Raw genomic sequence first — 21,505 nt, 5'->3', positions numbered from 1 at the left:
ACGACCATCTTTAAAACATCCATGCCACTTAAAACATGTCGCACACTTCATAGCAATGTTGCCGTAAGCCATCTTGAGCATACCAAAAGTTTCGCTCGCAGATTTTCCAAGTTTAACACAAAATTTCTCAGCAACTCTTTGCTCGTTCAAGTCACTCATTCTAAAATCCGCCAACGAAAAAAACACACTTCACAAACAACCGTGCAGCTAAGCAACCAATAATGATATTTGCAATAAAAAAACTGCGTTGTAATCAGCTGATCTGTACGAACATGGCGACGCTTAGCGGATTTGAGTGGAACCAACTGGACCCAGCAATTCAAACAGTCTACGTATTTTTTGAACAGACTTCATACATAACAATGACACAGTCTACTAAAAACATTTTGGGTTTGTTCGAGATTATTCGAACAACCAAATCAATCAATTTTACTTACAATATCTTAAAAAATTGTTTAATTAAAAAAAAAGCAAATCATATTTTTATTTGATTTTTTAGCACTCTGACAATTAACAGTTGAACAGAATTTCAGGTTTCCATTCAATTTTACGGAAGATTGTTTGTAACATGCGGAAAGATACATTTTTCCCCATCTAAAATGGGAAATTACTAATTCTCTTAAAAATAATGAACAAAAGACTGTGATGAATGAAAATTTCTATCACCAAAGCAATACTAATGACAGAATGCATGAACTTTGGTCATTCCTTTACTCATGATGACACTAATTATTTCAGTTTATCTCTCATCAGCTACACAAGATACTACACTACATTCTATCATGTTTAATTCCATGAGTTACCTTATACGGAAAGTATCTTCTGAACTATCAAACATCAATATCTGGTCTCCCTAAAAATAGTGCTACAATTCTACAATTATAATTCCTATTTAAGATTTGTTTTAAACCATCCACAATCAATTAAACTATAGGATTCCATTTTGCTTTCTTTACTTTTTACTTTCTTCTTTAATTCAATTTTAAATTTATATAAAAAATAAAAACTGACCTGGCGATGTGCTTCAGCCGCTTGACGAGCCTCATTATATATATCATTATGCAAACGATCCAACATCCTTGCCTCTTCACTGGTAAAACGTTCTTTAGCAGTTCGACCATCCTGCAAGGTTGGATATTCCATTTCTTGACCGACAGGATATACTCCTGGTAAAATAAAAAAAATTTTTAATAAATAAATCTTTTTTCTGATCGGTATAAAATATATACATCATGTCACAAATGCATATATTATGACAAATCATGGATAAAAAAAAAAGAAGAAAACTGCTTCAGCATTTATTTAGTTGGAACTATGATGTAGGGATAAGATATGGGATGCGTCTCAAAAACCCTCTCCCATGTAAATGTCAATCACACCTTCACAAAGTGTAGCTATGGCTTGCTATCATGGTGCATCCTGTTCTCACAGACATAGCTCTGGCGACTGAGTGGCCATCAGTATAAATGGCCCCCCTTTCTATAAAGTGCCAACAGCCTTTGATGAGCAGGTAGAAGGAAGAGCACTATTGTTCTGGGGGTGTGAAATTGTCCCCAAAGGCAGATGAATCACCAGATCAACGGCACTGGAATACAGAAGACAATGTAATGCAGTGGGAAACCACAGCATTAAAGATCCTTAAGGATTTCAGATATCCTTAATCCTTATTGATCATGGAGTGGGATGGACCTTTTTGTAAAAGACTCTGGAGCTAAAACTTCCCCTCATTCAGATCTCCAGGAGGGGAATAAAAGGTTTCATGCTTATGAAGAAGTAAGATGAAGAACACAGAAAGGGTAACTGTGCAGGGAGGGCTGGACAAATGAAAAAGAAAACAAAAAATATGATAAGAATACAAACATGGAATGTACTGACACTACTGCAAAAAGGTAAGATTGAAAACACAACACAAGAAATGATTAGAAATAAATCAGATGTACTTGGAATGAGTTAAGTAAGATGGGGAGGAAATGGAAAAATGTCAAGTAGGGACTTCCACTTGTACGCTCGGTTGTTGAAAGAAGTGGTAGGAATGGAGTTGGTGTATTAATTATAAAGAGAATAGTAGGTAATGTAATTAGGGTGGAATATGTTGATGATCACCTGATGATGATAAGGATAGAAGACCTTGTAATAATGCAAGTATATATGCCAGCATCACAATATACTGAAGAGGTTGAGAAGTATTATGGAAAGCTCAAAAATACACTAGAGAGAGAAAGGAAAACGTATTTGTACTTATGGGATACTGGAATACTACGGTTGGTGGACAAGAAGGCAAGATAATAGAAAAATATGGTTTAAATAATAGAAACAAAAGAAAAGAGGGATTAGTTGAGTTCTGCATGGAAAATAATATGGTAGTGGGAAACACGATAATTGAAAACCATAAAAGGCGACATACATGGGTGTCGAGATTGGATGGAGAGAGGTACCAAATTGATTGCTCATACAACAAACGTTGTATGCTCATACAACAAAGATATAAGAACTGTATGAAAAATGCAAAAGCTTACCAGGTGCAGATATAAACTCTGATCAAAACTTAATAGTAGTAGAATCAATTTGAAGATCAAGAAAATAAAGGTTGGTCAGAACCGAAGTACCTATGATTTGGAAAAATTAAGAGTCAAAGAGAAATAGCGAACTGGAAAAAACAAGAATGGGATGGGAGCCAAATAATGTGAATGATCATTGGTTAAATATTAAAAACAGTATAAAAAAAGCAGCTGAGGAATTCATAGGAATTAAGAACAGAGATAGAGTACGGAAGGAGTGGGTCTGTGAAGAAATGAATGAAAGGAGAAAATGGAAAAGTTGAAACAGGAAAGTGTAGTTGTATTATACTCGGCCTGAAAACACCAACTCCGCATATAAAATCAAAGTATTACTTACTATCATAATGTATGCGGTAATAACTATCATATTTACTAATTATAAACTTGTAATTAATTCTTTTATAACCTTTATTTGTACTAAATTATTAAATGCAAAGAAACATTCAATATGTTTTATGGCTTACGTTTGAATCAGTTACACAGTTGTTAGGTGTGAATATCATGTATTCAATGAAGAACTACAATGAAAAATAACATTTACGGATAGACAAAAACAACATGAAATGGGCAACCTACTGAAACAGTCAATCATCATTATCTGATAACAACGTTGAAGTAATATGAACAAGATATTTGCATAACCTTAAAAAATCAGTGCAAAACTATTCTGTAGAGTAAAACGTTCCAAAAAATAATTGTTTTTTTTTTTTTTAAATAACAATGCTTTATGTAAAATTTATCAACAGTACAACATTAACAGATCTGAATTTTTTACGTATATTCTGGATAAGTTCTGTTTCATGTTTTGACACAAATACGTCGGCATAACATTCAAATATATATGGGTGCTGAACCTGCATTCATCATTATGAAAACGGTTATTTGTTTAGACATTATGTTTAGATATGTAACATGGATTTACAGTGCTTTAAATAAATTATATGAAATTCATCCACATTTTTCCAGATTCATGTGGACTTACCTAAACAAAACATTTCCTCAGCAACGAGTCATATGAGAACGTTGATAGCCTGTCCTCCATCATCTACAGATCCTGCTCTGTTGATCCTTATTTGAGGAGTTGCACAAATACATAAACATTTTCTGTTTAATATGAAATCTGAACTATTTAAAAGAACACAGGTTATTAAAACTGTTCTGTCACACCACATTCTCTGTAATATGTAGAAGAATTTGAATGTTGCCTTCATGCCTGCAGAGCAACTAAAAGGAATGTATATATCTACTGATCGGTTAAGATTCTTGGAGAGTTCTTTTCATTCTGATGTAAAATTCACGTATCTTTGTCACGCTTTTTTCTCTAACTAGATGGGTTTGAAACATCGCTGTTACTATATGGCCCAATATTAATAAAATACTAATGACTACAGTCGCATTACATATTTCACAGGAATTTAAAGTTTAATAAAAATTATTTTTATCGTAAATAAACCTAAATTTACATTTTAATTTTAAAATTATAAATACCATCACGAAACAAAGTTGAAACAGGTATTGTAGGCGGATCAGTTTGTTTACATTTACCGCCTTTCCCACGTTTACGTTTACTTTTGGGTTTTTGATTGGTTTCTCCCTCTACATCTTCATTTTCTTTATTAATTTCTCCATTGACAACTTCACCGATCTTTTTTAATGATTTTTCATTAATAGCCAATGTCGATATTTTATCGGCAACATCTTCTTCCTCTTCACCAGGAACATCAGCAGAAGCTTCACCAGCACCTTCAGAAAAAACAAAAATAATTTTTTTTAAGTAATACCAATGAAATTTATCTATTTGTAATTGATTTTGAAGGCACATGTACAATTTTCTTTTGTTATAAGCAAAATTGGATGTCATTAAAAAATGGCAAAAATAATGTAAATTGTATTAAAAAGATGCAACCACGAAATACATTTTATTCAACTTATAACCAACTAGTATGCTGTGTAAAAAATATATATCAAAAATAATATAAGCATACTTAAATATAACATTTTTGTATTTTTCATTTTATATGTAGTCATATCTCTTTTTTACAAACCAGCACCTTGGTATAGGATCAATCTCCATGATCCTAATGTTCTGGTGGATCTCGTCTTTGCTTTGTTCATCAGTACTATTTCCACCATGATTTCTTAAAAATAAATTAATTTGCGAATGTAGTAATTATTTTTAGTAACTTTCTACATCCCATGGTACATTAGGTCTTAAGATGCTCTTGTACTCTGGTGTTTTTTTTAATTTTTTTCAATTTATTGGGTAAAAATCTCTTTATAATCTTGATGTAAAAAACTACTTTTCTGAAATAGATATAGCTGAAGAAAGAAAAATATATATAGTAATTTTTTAGCAGGGAGGTGAATATTAAATAAATATTTTCGGTAATTTGTGATCTCTAAAAATAAAACTTCAACTTTTGTAAGAAATATTTTTAGCTGAAATATCCCGGTAAAAATTTAAAATTTTATTTCAGCCAAAACATCCCCGTCCTTTATTTCAATTTTTGAAAAAATTTAATACATACTTTCTCCCTGAAGGTAGTACCTGACTACAAAGTTTTAAGAAAATTGGTCTATGGGGTTTCAGTTTTAACACTAAATACAAACTAGCACGCATACGGCAAACATCCATCTGACAAAATTATATTATTTGGACGTCGACGCACTGGAATAATATTTTTTTGCATATTATTTATGAATGATTTAAATTAATTTTCTTATTAAAATATTTTCTAAAATGTCTCCAAGCACAAAACTTGTTAGTTTTGTGAAAAAAATCTAAAAAAAATTGTTTTTAGATTTTTTGGGTAATTATTCCCATTACAGCTAAACCCAAGATTGTAAAAAAATGAAGGCATTTGAAATGTGAAGTTAAAGAATTTTATAAATTAGGTTGGCAGATAGAATTTGAAATGAAGCTCATTATTTTAAGTTTTAATCTTTTATTAACATTGCTAATTGTGCGGACAGAATTTCCATTAATAATAATAACAATATTTTTGTAACCCATAAAGTTAAATTTCCGGGCACTTATTTGATGATAAATTCTCTCTCAACTGTATTGTGTTGTTTACTCTAGAATCACAACGCTATAAAAAAAATTTACACCAATTGCAACATATAATCTCTCAGACTACTCTGTAGGTAACGGATATTAAATTCAATAAGATATTTACAAACTTAAAATGAATTCTAATTATAATTTTATTGTTTGGTGTAGTCAACACATTACATCGCTCGGTGTTCCATACAGATATGCTTTCTGCATACGAAATGAGTCATTCCTTTGCGTTTTTGAAGGCCAATAAGCACAGATTTTTCATGATGAAGATCATAGAATTTGTTCTACATTAAAGTCGCTAGCTCCAGCAATTTAATCGATGTGACGTTTTAAAGTTCTTGATAAATTCGGTATATTTTGTATCTTCTGGATGAATTGGCCTGTCGGTTCAATTACGATTTCTTTAGTGAAATCTTTTCTTGATTTGGGTTTTCTACCGCTTTTAATTTGGTGGACATATATTACATAGGAATTAACCAAAACGCTATTTATCATTCCATAAAATACACAAAAAGGCCGTTTTCTAGTTTTTCTTGAGCAACAAATTGCACCCGACACCTTGTCATGTGTATCAACACAGCACTCGTTCTGTCATTATAAAATTCAACAATGTCAGGTTTTCCACTGCTATTGATGCCCCTGTTTTCATGAGCAGTTGATAATAAAATAACATTTTGTTGTATTTTGATCGATAAGAAACCACTGTTATTGTTCCATTACAACAAAACACTGACGTTCCCAATCTCTTATTTTCAACATTTCAATTCGGATATGGTTCATTATTTTTCAATGTGACCACAGTTACTAATTCGTTTCAAGCATTTTGGTTACCAAGGGGATGGATGTGAATCTGCTGTTATCATAAGTAATATTTCTATTGCTACCATTTACAGGTTGTGTTAGTTCTTTGACAAAATATATAGCAGCGCAGGTAGGTTTTAAGTGTACATACCTTTCCCAAGATAAGGTATGGCATCGATAAGGAATTTTGTTTCAACATCACAAAGCCTGACTATCCTAATACCATATTTATTTGGCTTGACGGCAAATAAATTTTAATGGACAACAACCTCTAAAGCCAAGCGATAGCTTATCAACTATTAAGTACATTGCGGATGCATAATTACTTTTACATAAAATAATAAATTCATCCCATATTTCTGTTATATTGGTGAATTTATCATTCCATTCTCTTTCTTCCCTTGTATCTTTTAAATCAAAACGTAAACAGCTCAATAAATCTATTTTTTCTCATAACTGAAATATAGCGTGAATAACTAGAGGATGCATCAAACAACTCTTCACTGTATAAATGATTGTCTTTGTGAGCTGCTGTAAGGACTAATAACCAAATAAGTGCTTTATTTTGATTATATTTATTTTTATAGTGGTATCCTTTATTTTATATGCAGCAGATTTTATTAAAATTGCTTCACGAGTGAATTTTGTGATTTTTTTTGTAACATCAAATTCGTTATAAAATAATAAAAATTCTTCTAATGGTGTTTCTTTTTGTGCTGCTTCGGTGACTGGTTTACGGGTGAAGTGAATGATATTTCTTGCAGCTGTTCTTGTTCGCACATTTTCTTTACCTGTTGATCTAAATTGTTCTTTTAACATCATCCTTGTCGGACTCCCTTTCTTATGTTCTTCAATTATTACTGTTGTTGTTTGGTTCCTGTAAATGTTAGCAATCGCTCTTCTATCTCTGTATTTGAATCGTAATATTTTTAAAATGTTGAACACTTTATTCCAGTCTATATTATCGAATGCCTTTTCTAGGTCTATAAATGCAAAGTATATTAGTTTGTTTTTCTTTAATCTTCCTTCTACTATTAATCTGAGCCCTAAAATTGCTTTCTTTGTCCGTATACTTTTCCTGAAACCAAGCTGGTCTTCTAACAATTCTTCCACTCTCTTCTCAATTCTTCTGCACAAAATTCTAGTCAAGATTTTTTATGCATGACTAGTTAAGACAATTGTTCTGTAATCTTCATATTTATCTGTTCCTGCTTTCTTTGGTATCATAACTATAACACTCTTTTTGAAGTCTGACAGAACTTCCCCCTTTTTCGTAAATATTACACACCAATTTGTATAATCTATCAATTGCTTCCTCACCTACACTGTGCAGTAATTCTACACGTATTCCGTCTATTCCAGGCGCCTTTCTGTCATTCAAATTTTTTAATGCTCTCTTAAATTCAGATCTCAGTACTGTTTCTCCCCTTTCATCCTCTTCGACTTTTCTGCTCCATATAACTCTTCAATATATTCCACCCACCTATCGACTTTGCCTTTCGTATTATAAACCGGTGTACCATCCAAACACATTATTAGATTTTAATTTATGTACCCCAAAATTTCCCTTAACTTTTATGTTCATATCTCTTTCCACTTTTCTTTAATCCACTCTTCTTTCGCTAGTTTGCACTTCCTGTTTATAGTATTTCTTAATTGTAGACAGTTCCTTTTACTTTATTCATCATTGCATTCATATATTTTCTACGTTCATCCATCATCTGCAATATATTGTCTGAAATCCAAGGTTTCCGACCAATTCTCTTTGTTCCGCCTAAGTTTGCTTCTGCTGATTTAAGAATTTCCTTTTTAACATTCTACTATTCTTCTTCTACATTTTCTACCTTATCTTTTTTTACTCAGACCTCTTGCGATGTCCTCCTCAAAAGTCTTCTTTACCCCCTTTTCCTCAAGCTTCTCTAAATTCCACAGATTCATCTGACACCTTTTCTTCAGGTTTTTAAACCCCAATCTACATTTCGTTATCACTAAATTATGGTTGCTATCAATGTCTGCTCCAGAGTATGCTTTGCAGCCGACGAGTTGATTTCTAAATCTTTGTTTAACCATGATAAAATCTATCTGATAACTTGCAGTATCATGATTTTTAAAGTAGGTGTTGGCAATTATTAAATTATATTTCTTGCACAACTCTATAAGTCGGTTCCCCTCTTTCATTCCTTTTGCCCAGCCCATATTCAAAGCTAAGTTATTATTCTAAAATCACCTGACCAAAAGTTGTTTTCCTCTTCCCACTGAACGTCTCTAATTCCTACTTCATCTACATTTATCCTATCCATTTCAATCTTTAAATTTTCTAACCTACCAACCTTTTTTAGACTTCTAACATTCCATGACCAACTTGGAATGTTATTAGTTAATTTTCTGGTGACCCCTTCCTTAGTAGTCCCCACCCGGAGTTCCAAACAGGGAACTAATTTACCTCCAGATAGATTAGTAGATAATTCTGGGCATTGCCCTTTTCGTTACCTTTAACTGCTCATTCACGTTATCTATGAACGTTCTGGCAATTTTTTTCTTTTGTTTTCTCTTCATGTTGACCTCTAATAAAATGTACTGCAATAATGGAAAAATTGAGGTTGGAGAAATAATTGCTCTTAGATTTAGAAAAAAAAATTTACTTATGTAGATTTGTTACTTTTAAGTTATGTATATTTTTATATATAGATTAATATGTTATACAATAATTGTGATATTAGATTTTTAATATTACTATTATTATATGATATATTAATAATTACTAACATACATATATAATAACGTAATGTAATAAAAGCTGTGCAAGGTATTCTGTGACTTGACTGGTGAAGCCGTGAAAATCACATGGCAATACTTTACTGGCTTTGTTCTAAGAATTTTTTTTTTCTATTGTACTTTTAACATTGCATAATATTTTAAGGTTAAAAACATCATTTCATCAATTGGGTTAAATCAGATCCACAATGATTTCTGAATATTTTGATTATTTCCACAACTGTATTTTAAATATTGTATAAGTCATTTAAAAATCCAATGGTATATAAGAAATAAAGGTCTGTCTGTAAAAGTAAAGTGACAAAGTTATGCAGCCCTTTAGCAGCTTTTTTTTAAAAATTACTAATGGGAAAGATGACTGTGATATTTCAAATCTAAGATTAAAAGTGATCAACTGTGATTTAATCTAAGATTAAAAGTACCGTTCACAAATAGTCACAGATATCATTTGTAAAAAAATATACGTCAATAAAAATGATTTGTCTTTTTCTTGATGTAATTCAGATAATAAATGATTTGTTAGATGAGGTAGATATTTTTGGCCGAAGAAGTTTTAAATATAATAAGAATAACAACCATAGTTTTAGAAATAAATAACAATGATTTTCACAAATATGTAAGATATGAATTAGTATTATCTCTGATATCGTATGTTTAGTAGGTAAACTCATCTTCTCTTCAGTTTAGAAAATGGATTTGATATTAAATAGTTTTTTTTCTGGGGGGCAAAAAACACCTGTGCGTTATCATCGCCCAGAATTTTTTTTTAATAAAAAAATAAAATAAAACTAATCTAAAAGATGAATAAAATTTACAACCCATAGATAAAATCTAAAATAAAACCAAAAGTGAATAGAATTTAACAAAGTCCGAGATGGGTGTAAAGAGCCCATTCTCGGATAACAAAAAGACTAAAAATAAAACTGAAAACCACAAAAGATCTAACATAAAATTTAAAACTAGGTTAAGAACTAAAATAACAAAATTAAATACAGTTTAAAACGAATATAAATTATATAATAAAAATTTGAAATTAAGTGAAAAACAAAAGTTAAAAAAGTGAAATAAGACTCAAAACTAATAATATCACAGTCTTTAAAATATAAAAGCTAAAATAATAAAAAAAATTAAACTATATAAAATTTAACAAATTCTGATAGGGAGTGTAAAAGGCTCCCAACGTGGATAACAAAATCAAAAACACAGAACAAAAAAAATTAGAATTGAAAGTAAAAAAAAAAATATATATTAAAACCTCTTCTAGCATAAAAAATATACACGACAATATTAATTTTTTTGCAGTAACCCAGTACTATGCAAAAATTGAAACATCCGGTTTAAAATTTCATTATCATTGTACAAGACATCACAGATGTTTCTGGGTAAATTAAATTTACAATGCAACACCGGATAACATATGCAATCTATGAGTATGGAGAAGCTGCATCATGTATATAGGGGTGCGTGTCTTCCTGACATCAGGTACTCGTGTGTGACCCTCGTATGTCCTATCCGCAATCTGTAGAGGACTACTTCCTCGCTTCGAATGAGGAATAGTCGATATTAAATAGTAATTGTGTACAGTTAGCAAATATGAAAAAAAAAGTTTTTGGCTATTCTTCATGAAGTATAGTCACACTCCAATAACAATGGTCAACATTGTATCAGTAATACAGACCAAATTATAATCTTTATTATTCATTTTGCTTGTAATTTAAATAACAATTAAAAAAGTCCCAGCATATCACATTTTTATGTTACACTATCAACAACTATCAGAATTAAGTGAGTTGTCTTCTCAGTGTTTTATTAATAGTATTGTTCCTTTTTTATATGCTTTGATATTGATGGATTGACTAAACTAGGAATAGATCAGAGACCTGAAGAACGGTACCTTTTTATCAATGAATCAAAAAAAAGGAACCTTTTTATTGGTTATAGGGAAATTTTATTCTACTTTTACAAAGCAATTTTACTCCACAATGAAAACAAGAAGCTACCTATACCACTTGATTATTCAGTTTAGCAAAAGAAATGTATGATATTTTTGTTGAAATTCTAATTACAATTAAATACAAACATTTAATTTGCAACTTTTGTGGGAATTTGAATATCATAACTACATTAAGCCCTAAAAAGTTCTATACTTTAGCGAAAAATCATATTATTATGCCCTTATGTTTTCACTAAACCTTTGTTATTTTGCCCTTTTTTTTTCTTTGATCTCTTTTTTTCTTTTGATCTCATTTACATGAGATGAACAGGACATGTTGTACTAATAAATATCACTTACAATACCTAATTATCATATCGATAATATTGTAAACATATCAATAGTATTGTAAAACACTAGTAAAAATTCAAATAACAACACGAAGATTGTTTACCCGTATAAAAAATTACTAAAGTTAGGTTATAGTAAATAACTGTTATCTGTTATTTACATATGGACACAAACAGTTGAAAATAAAAATATGACTGAAAACTACATGAGAATAAAGTGAAGTAATGAAAACATACAAGAAAACTATAAACAACACAAAGAAATAATAAAACTAACACAAACGCAACTTATGGAACCATCAAAACATCGAAAACAAATGCATGATAACAGCTGTTCAGAACAATATGAACAAAGACGTAGAGAACCCATATGCTACTAGCACTTCACCATTAAATTTGGGTAAAAATGGAACTAGACTCGCACAGCCTCCAGTAACCCATCAAAAAACGGAATAAAACAGGTCAAATCATAATGGCAAATTATTTTGTCAAAGTCACTTTTTGGCTGAAAAGTGGACAACAAATTATTTTAAGGGTTAATGAGCCTTGAAGGTGGGTTCAAAAAATATTGCTGGTAGTTTACTTTCCCAGCAGTAGCAGAGTATATTGTTACAGCTAGGAAAGTGTACAGATTGGTTAAAAAAAGTCTTTTTATGAAGTTTGTGCCTTGAGAAATTAAAAAAAAAACTTTTAACAACAAAAATATATTTAAATAAACTACAAATAATATGTAAAAGAAAATGTTTTATTCCAATGTTCAAAAGTCAAAAAATTTATTTTTGTCAAATATAGTTTATGCATATCCATGTTGACCCGTAATTGGTGTTATAACTTTAGACCCCATAACCAATTTTCTTCAAACTTTATGAGCAGATACGATCTTCACTGGCATACAATGTATTTGATATTTGCAAAAAACTGAAAAAAGGGACGGGGTGTTTTGGCCAAAATAAAATTTTAAATCTTTATTGAAATACTTAGCAAAAAATAATTCTTGCAAAAGTTGAAGTTTTTCTTATAGAGATCACAAATTGCCAGAAATGTTTATTTAATATTCACTACTCTATTCAAAAAATTAATTTATAAAATTTTCTTTTTCTTAATAGGCCTTCAAACCAACGTAGACATTTTTTGTCCATTCCACTCCAATGGTTTGTGATAATAAATTTTTTTTTTTTAATTATTAAAAATGTCATATTTTAGAAAAAGATTTAAATGTTTATTCAATTCTATGAAACGAAAAAAATTCCTAGCCAAAAAATACTTTTAAGAATGAATTGCATAACTTGACCGGTATACCCAAGAAAATGGTGTTTGTTTTCAGGAGCATTTTCCTAATTCTTTACCTGCAGATATTTACTCTCAACAGATTTCTTATCTGCATGAAAACCAAACTTTTAATGTACAACTTACATTCTGCATCCCTTATGATGTTACTGTAAAAAATTCAGTTTCTTATTATGTTATAATTTGTTACTTAATAATTAAGTAATAACCCTCGCTTCTATCTCATTTAAAACAGTTACTTTAATTCACATATAAAAAAAATTTCACTAAGTTACCAACACTTTTAAATTAAGATGCGCTGGAATAATTTAGCAAAATAATAATTCTTACAAAAGTTTAAGTTATTTCATCAAGATCATAAATTACAAAAAATGTTTATTTAATATTCACTCCGCTAGCCAAAAAAAAGTCTACTATTTTTTTTTTTTTTTTGGCTATTCTCATCTACATTTAGCCAAAAATTAATTTAAAGATAATGTTAACATTATATGAAGCACTACTTGCAAATGTTACACATTAACTAAGTGACATATATATAAATTCACAATGCAAACAGCAAATCACTTTGTAACAGTTACTTAGAATCGAGTAAAACTTGACATTAAAACCGAATAAAATTTGTAACTTCTAGTTTCATAGTATTTCGACGAAAATATTTCATACGACTAACAAATACAGGTAAATTTTCATTAATTATTAAAAAATAATAATAAATTCAAAGTAATCATTACCAAATAAATATACTTCTATAAAACAAAGCATGGTCATCGTCAACAAGTTCCAAAATACATACCGGCCTTCTTTTTCTTCTTCTTTCTTTTTTGAAGCTTCTGAAGCACCATTTTCAACTTCTGGATCTTCTACATCGTCGTTAATAGTGACTTCATCTACTAATTTTTCGGCTGGTTTACCCACTTCATCCACAACTGCTGCCATTTTTCCAGTCGAAGCACTATTATGCGGTACACTATCGGGTACTATCGATAAATGAAATTTAGTAACAACCATCACAATATATCGATATGTAGAATAAAAAATTACAGTGCGTGTAATTACTGCTTAGTGTATCCAACATATAATTAATCAAAATAACATATGATAAAATTCAAACAAATATTCCTTAAGGTATGAAAACATTACCTGCTCGTACACGATCAATGTAATAAAAGATTTTTATCAATTTTCAAATCATGGAATCGTTAAATTACTTAACTTCACTAATAATTTATAACATTATAAATAATTTCAATACTAAAAATTATCGGTAAAATGTTGAAATACAATTAGACATTCCAAAAAGAAAGTTTACATCGAATATTATTTATGTTTTTATTGTTAACTTAAGTTGATATATTGAAATAATATTATCACAGCTGACATAAATAATGGGTTTAATAACAGTATGGTAGATTCAGATCGAGGATACCGGTGTTCTTTGGGGGTTGGATTTTAATTAATCACACATCTCGGATTGTACAAGACTACATTTTATTTACATTCATACATATCATCCTCTGAAGTAATACTTTACGGTGGTTCCGGAGGCTAAACAGAAAAAGGGGTAGTAGATTCAAAAAGAAGTTTATTAATTGGAATTCTGCATAAATTAACTTATCCACGTATTTATATTTATAAATAATTAATAAAGACTACTGGTATATTTTATAAAAAATAATCATTTTTTTTAAATATAACAATATCTACCTCAATCAAAACTGTCGACAGAATGAATTCATATTATTGGCACAATACTTCCAAAAACGGGCTATGCTTTAATAAAAAATACCGAAATATTTCAATGACCTTCCCGCCAATCTATTTAAAATATAATTAGGAAACAATATTTTTAAACAATTATTACAATTTTTGCTACGATTTACCGATCATATAGTAATTCTAGCCGAGAGTAAAAAGGATTTAGAAGAAACAATGAATGGCATGGATGAAGTCCTACGCAAGAACTATCGCATGAAAATAAACAAGAACAAAACAAAAGTAATGAAATGTAGTAGAAATAACAAAGATGGATCACTGAATGTGAAAATAGGAGGAGAAAAGATTATGGAGGTAGAAGAATTTTGTTATTTGGGAAGTAGAATCACTAAAGATGGACGAAGCAGGAGCGATATAAAATGCCGAATAGCACAAGCGAAACGAGCCTTCAGTCAGAAATATAATTTGTTTATATCAAAAATTAATTTAAACGTCAGGAAAGGACTTTTGAAAGTATGTTTGGAGCGTAGCTTTATATGGAAGTGAAACTTGGACAATCGGAGTATCTGAGAAGAAAAGATTAGAAGCTTTTGAAATGCGGTGCTATAGGAGAATGTTAAAAATCAAATGGATGGATAAAGCGACAAATGAAGAGGTATTGCGGCAAATAGATGAAGAAAGAAGCGTTTGCAAATGTATAGCTAAACGAAGAGACAGACTTATAGGCCACATATTAAGGCATCCTGGAATAGTCGCTTTAATATTGGAAGGACAGGTAGAAGGAAAAAATTGTGTAGGCAGGCCACGTTTGGAATATGTAAAACAAATTGTTAGGGATGTAGGATGTAGAGGGTATACTGAAATGAAACGACTAGCACTAGATAGGGAATCTTGGAGAGCTGCATCAAACCAGTCAAATGACTGAAGACAAAAAAAAATTACAATTTCATATTTTACTGATTAAAAAAATGATAAAGTTTAAATGTAATTCTACTACAAAGTAATACAAAAAATGAACATACAAGAAATATTACAAATTTCATTGAAGTAAAAAATTTTCAAAAAAATCCTGAATTTTCTGTATTTTGTCAATGTGTACAAAATTACATGATTAAATAATTTTAAATAAGGCCTTCTGAGTTATTTAGTATTTTCATGTATTTTTACTTTAAATAATTAATAATGGGCATTAATCGCATTTATTTTTTTTATAAATATGTTGATTTTGTGATGTCATTCTTATCAAGGTTTTACTGTGGTTTCCCTTTATTCATCCAGGAAAATGGCAAACAGTTCCTTTTTCTTAAATGAATGAAGTCATTACATCAAACAATACTGGTTTACACATTAAAAAAAAATTTCAGAACTTACAAAAACATGAACTAAATTTATTTTTTATTCTGTATCAAAACCAAATTATTCTTTTCTATAATCTTAAAATTTTCTGAGATGACATTCAGAGATTACAGAAAAATTTTAATTGTGATTTCAATGTTTTATAAGTTGTTACTCTTCAAGTACTTCTTTGCAATAAAAAATACAATTTCAAAAGTGACAAAAATAAAAAAAATGTACCTTTTTAAAGAAATTGTTTTATTTACCAAAAAGTGAACACCGGTATTAGTCATTCGGTCTATCTGCCTTATATATTTGCCTATTCTATTTGTATATCCTGATAGGATCTTTCTTCTTTTTCATCACTAAGAGCATCCAAATTTTGGAGAGAAAAAGTTGAAACAAGAGAATGTAAAACATTTACAAAATTTTTGTGGTTCACTAAGTTTCTTTATTGGCTAAACACTATTTTCAGTTGTTTTCTCTTGAAAATTTTGAAATACATCCTTTAATGAGTTCTGTGCTTGCTAGTTTCTTAAAATTCAATTTGCTATCAAACAGATGGTTAAGTATTAATTTTTTTATATCGGGCCATAAAATCATTACTTAATGCAAAAAAAACCTTTAATAATCTGATAAAATTATCACTTTATGATCAATCTTCAACTAAGTAATGTTGATTGGTAGAAGCTTAATTGTCCCATTAACACAAGAAACAGTAGTACTTTCAAAGCCAAATAACTGTCAGCTGATCACAGATTTATCAAAGTTTCACCAAAATTAATAGATTTCAAAGTAAGTGACATACTTTTCTTCATTACTTTAGCATCAAGTACTGCTTCATGGATGGGTTTATAAATCAAGATGTGTATTTACATGTTTTAAAAATCTAAATTATTATAAACAGTTAACGATATGCCAATAGAAAAACTAACATTTTTCAGCAGAGTCAAGACAAAAGCATACAGCAAAATCAGTTGTGAATTGGTTCAAAGATCAGAAATTTAACATTTTATTAGATCGACAACTACAAACCTTTAGTCTTATAGAAAATTTGTGGTCCCATTAAAAAAAAACTATTGCTCATGTGGATTAATTAACATTATTTGTAAAATAATCAGTGTGGAATGGGATTCTATAAGCAAGAATACATAATTAAAATTAGTCAATGCAAATCTATGAAGTTATTAAAGCTAAGAACATATTAATAACTTTCCTTCAAAGTCCTTGTGCTTGGGGTTGTAGAAGTTTCATACAGAAAAAAAGATTGTTTTGACATGGAACATTTGGTGAAATTTAATTTTTTTATGTTTAACTGTTGAAAAGTTGTTTAAAGGTTACCGTAATTTGTTAACATTACAATATAATGTTTTTGCATATAAAAAAAAATTATGTAATAATTATCATCAAAGACATAGTTGTGTACATTTATAACATGTTTTAACAAAATAGTGTAAAAAGAAATGTATAATCAATATTAGTAAAACTTTAAATTCTTTTAAATTATTATAGGACGGTTCCATTTTAGTGGAATTATTATTATTATTATGCTTTTACGGCCAACATGGGACCACTTAAGTGAATTTTAGTTAGATCTTTTCTGAGAAAAGCGTGTGTAAACACCCTCTTCGTTGTATTTTGTCGTTTGTCTGTCTTTTGTTTAAATCTAATGTTTTTGTCTTAAGCTTTGTAATTTTTCCAGTTTTATTCTGTAGGTCGGTCAGGGAAATTCCCAATTCTTTCATATCTTCTCTAATTTCTTTGATCCATCCTACTTCTAGTTTTTGGAACCGGAGCTTTTCAACGATATTTCTTGACAGTCTTGTTTCCGGTGTCCTTATGAGATGACCAAAGAAAGGATTCTTTTTTTCCGAATAGTATCAGTAACAGGCTCTATTTCTCGATACACCACCTCATTTGGCACAATCCACCATCGGCCTTCTTTTTGGTGTTTTTTATTGACACATGTTCTGACAATTCTCCTCTTTATTTTCAGAATATTATCAATTCAGTTTTTCTGTGTGATTTTGAAAAGGGTCTCGCTTCCGTAGGTGACTTCTGGCTGAACTACAGTTTTATAATGTTTAAGTTCCCCTCGATATTTAAATTGTTTTACTATTTTAATTTTCTGATTGTTTACCGTAATGCGCTCTATTACCAGAGGATCTATGGCCATCGGTTCAGTTTTTTCGAAAGAGATATGAAGCCCTATCTTTTGTGCTAGGTTTTGATTTGTGTTTTGGCTTCTTGAATATTATTTGCTAAAAGAGCGAGGTCATCTGCAAATCCTAGGCAATTTAGTGTGGTGATGGAGTTTTTCTTAGTACCCATTTTTATATTTTGGGGATTTATTTCATACCATTTTCTCATGAAAATTCGAGAATGCAGTTAAAAAGGAGTGAGAGGCTGTCTCCTTGCCTCAATCCAGTTTTTCTGGAGAAGCGCCGAGAGGGTTCACCTCTGAATTTCACTCTGGACTGGGTATCGGTTAAAGTTAATTTTATCATGTTTACGAGTTTAGGGTGAAGGCCCAGGTTTCTCAGAATATTCAGCATGGATGGTCGGTGTATACAATCATAGGCCCTTTTAAAGTCGACGAAGGTGATTATTAGTTGTTTTTTCATCTTTTGTATAAGTCCATCATAAATTTAATGGAATATTATTAAAAAAAAAGTTTCATTATCAAAAACTTTAGATTACAGATTTTAAATTGGCACAAAAAAATGAAAAATATTTTTTTTTATTTATTAACACCATTCGCTCTAAAAGAGCAATTGAAAAACAAATATTTTGATGTAAAAAAAATTATTGGGCTACAACAGCCTTAACTAAAATGTAAGCCATGGTAACCATTTTGAAAGCAAACTTCAAAAGTGATCTAATTAAAAATCCATTACAAATCAGTTCCATTACAAATTTAATTAAACACAATTAATTTGAAATTGTTTCAGTCAATTTTATAGATTGAGTTTTCAATTGTTTATATTTCTAGCTATATAGTTATACTGCATATAAAAAAATAAAGTATTTCAATTAGATAAAATGTTGCATGTCAGGTTGTTTTGTGACCAGCTCTAATAAAAAAACAGAATTTCAGCACTGAAAAATTCCAGAAGGATGTATGTATCTCGGCCTGGTTTGTTTTCAATATTTTCGGCTGGATAGATTGATTCCGATGAATTTGGCTTGATTTCTTTAGTTAGGGCAGCATTAATACTATTTAATTTTCATCAAAATCAATTAAGGGAGGCTGTAGACATCCCTCTTGCTAAGCTCAATGGTGCCTTTACTTTGGCAGAGAACTACTGTCCAATTGCTTTAACATGCACCCTTTGCAAGGTGATGAAGAAGATAATAACAGACTGAAATGGCATCTAGAAAGTATTAAATACGGGTTCAGAAAAAAAGATCTACCAAGGATCACCAACCTAGTATTTATACAGACGGATGTGTGTATGAAGCATTTGCCTCTAAGAAGTATCTCCTTAGAAATTGAAAAGACCTGAGATGGTTTGGAAATAGAGGATAATTGTTATCTTACTACAGAACAGTGTTAACAGGAATATGATGAACTTTGTGGTTAATTTTCTGAGCAAATGAACGATCTGATTTAGGGCTAATGGGGTACATTCAAAAGTTTTTAAAATTAAAAATCCCTCAAAGTCTAAAACTAAAAAGTTCCTCAAGGATCTGTGCTACGTGTGATGCTCTTCTTGATGGCTATTATCAGGTAGCAGATGTGATTACTCTGCTAGTGAAAAAAAGTATCTTCGCTGATGATATCACTATCACCTGTAGAGACATGAAAATTAGAACTACTAGGGAAACAATGGAGAATTTGCTGACCTAAGATGGAATACAATGTAATGATTTCAAATTGTCAGTAACTAAGTCAAAATTTATTGATTTTTCTAAATAGCTAGACGAACATAAGAACATGGTAAAATTAAACTTAGGTGAAAATAAGATAAGGGAAATAAATGAGATTAAACTTGTACGTGTAACTGTTAATGAAAAGCTGACTTTCTTGAATCAGATTAAGTTCACTAAGGCTGGATGTCTAAGGAGAATTAACAATTGTTAATTAACAATTAACAATTTTAAACTCATATCATCTTGCAACTGGACTGCTGACAAACACATCATTCTGAACACATAGAACCATTGTTTTGTCGAAGCTGGAATACGGTTCTATCCTGTATGACTGTGCAAGACAAAAAATTAAGGGCTTACTAGATTACTTGCATTCAAATATCCATAGGGGCATTTACCACTTCCCCTACACCAAGTTTACTAACGGAATCTTATTGATTCCCATTAAATTACAGGAGGAAATACCAGGCTATCAAGTAGTAACGTTCTGGTTGCCACATCCCCCCCCCCCCCAAGCGTTCCTAGCCCTGATGGGCTTTAACAGGAGTCGTCTATCGCCCTCTGACTTTTTATATCCCATAGTAATAAGCCTGGCCTCGTTGGGATGCCATTGATGCAAATGCCCCATCGGTGATTCATTAACTCAGCTTTTGCCTTCACTGTACGCCTCGTCCGGACATCTTGAATGTTGTACATCGTATCCCTCCGAACTAGCTAACCAAGCTCGCGGAAGCGTGAACCTCACGCCTAGTTCTACTTATTATGAGCCAGTTTCGTGAATGTCTCATAATTCGAGGCAATAAACACAATATACCACAAAAAATGTTGATAGCAACAATAAAATTTAGTCCTAATTCCCTTAATGGACTCAACTTTAGTTCAAACCCCAGACTCAGCAAGTACATGATCAGCAGGTCAGACCTCTTCAACTGCTCAAGGCAGATGACCAAGCCCAATTGCAATTTACAACTTGAGAGGAAGAAATCCTTACCACAGCCTTTCAATCTCAGACTGCTTCACTATCTCCAGGAACTATGCCTGTCTTGTTTTGAGGATTCTCAGAAAGGAAATAGAATGTACCACTCCTTGGTTGTGCACATCTCTAAAGATTGAATTTACCATCTGTAAGATGTAAACGGAACCCGCACACTACCAATCTGCTAGGGACCAATTTAGCAAAGAAATATCAGTACACACATCTACACAGACGGCAACTCAGTCTCGACCAATGAATGTAACTCTACAATAATACTTCTGACAACAAGGTAATATATAAGCTTAGTGCCTATTCCTCTGTGTTCTTTTGTGAGACCTACACAATGTAGTCTGCCTTGAGATCCTTCCTGAACTGACTCTATGAGTGTACTTGAGCTGCAGACAATCTGAACCCATTGTTCAAATAATCTGTGATATCCTCTCAAGAATAAACGACAGTGGTATCATATGGGTCCTGGGTTATTGTGGCATCCTTGAAAACAAATGGGCTGATGAGGCTGCCAAGAGAGCAGCAACAAATCGCCTCCAGTTAGAATCAACATGCGAGAGCAACTTCATGAAGACAGTCTGTGTCAAACTACGTACTCAGTCAAATAAGTTCTGGCTGCTAAATCCGCCCACTGCCTTATATGGGATCCAGGAGAACGTGTTCAAGAAACCTTTTATCCCAAACAAGTCATCCTAACACTGCTCAGGACTGGACACACAAAGCTAACCCACGCCCATCTATTTGGCTCTCTCCAGCAGAACTGTGAGGTGTGCAGTGTAAAATGGTCTATAAACCACTTACTCATAGATTGCCCAATGTTCGGGTCTATTC

General features: G+C 31.2%; 1 pseudogene; it reads right to left on the bottom strand.

Annotated features, from left to right (window-relative positions):
* The window catches only part of LOC142331328 (methionine aminopeptidase 2-like), a 38,708-nt pseudogene extending 24,989 nt beyond the window's left edge, over positions 1–13,719 (bottom strand).
* Positions 13,720–21,505: the final 7,786 nt, after the last annotated feature.

This window comes from Lycorma delicatula, chromosome 10 (assembly GCF_047948215.1).
Source record: "Lycorma delicatula isolate Av1 chromosome 10, ASM4794821v1, whole genome shotgun sequence".
NCBI classification, from domain to species: Eukaryota; Metazoa; Arthropoda; class Insecta; order Hemiptera; family Fulgoridae; genus Lycorma; species Lycorma delicatula.
The sequence above is the reverse complement of the archived record's forward strand: the minus strand, read 5'-3'. Positions and strand labels throughout refer to the sequence as shown.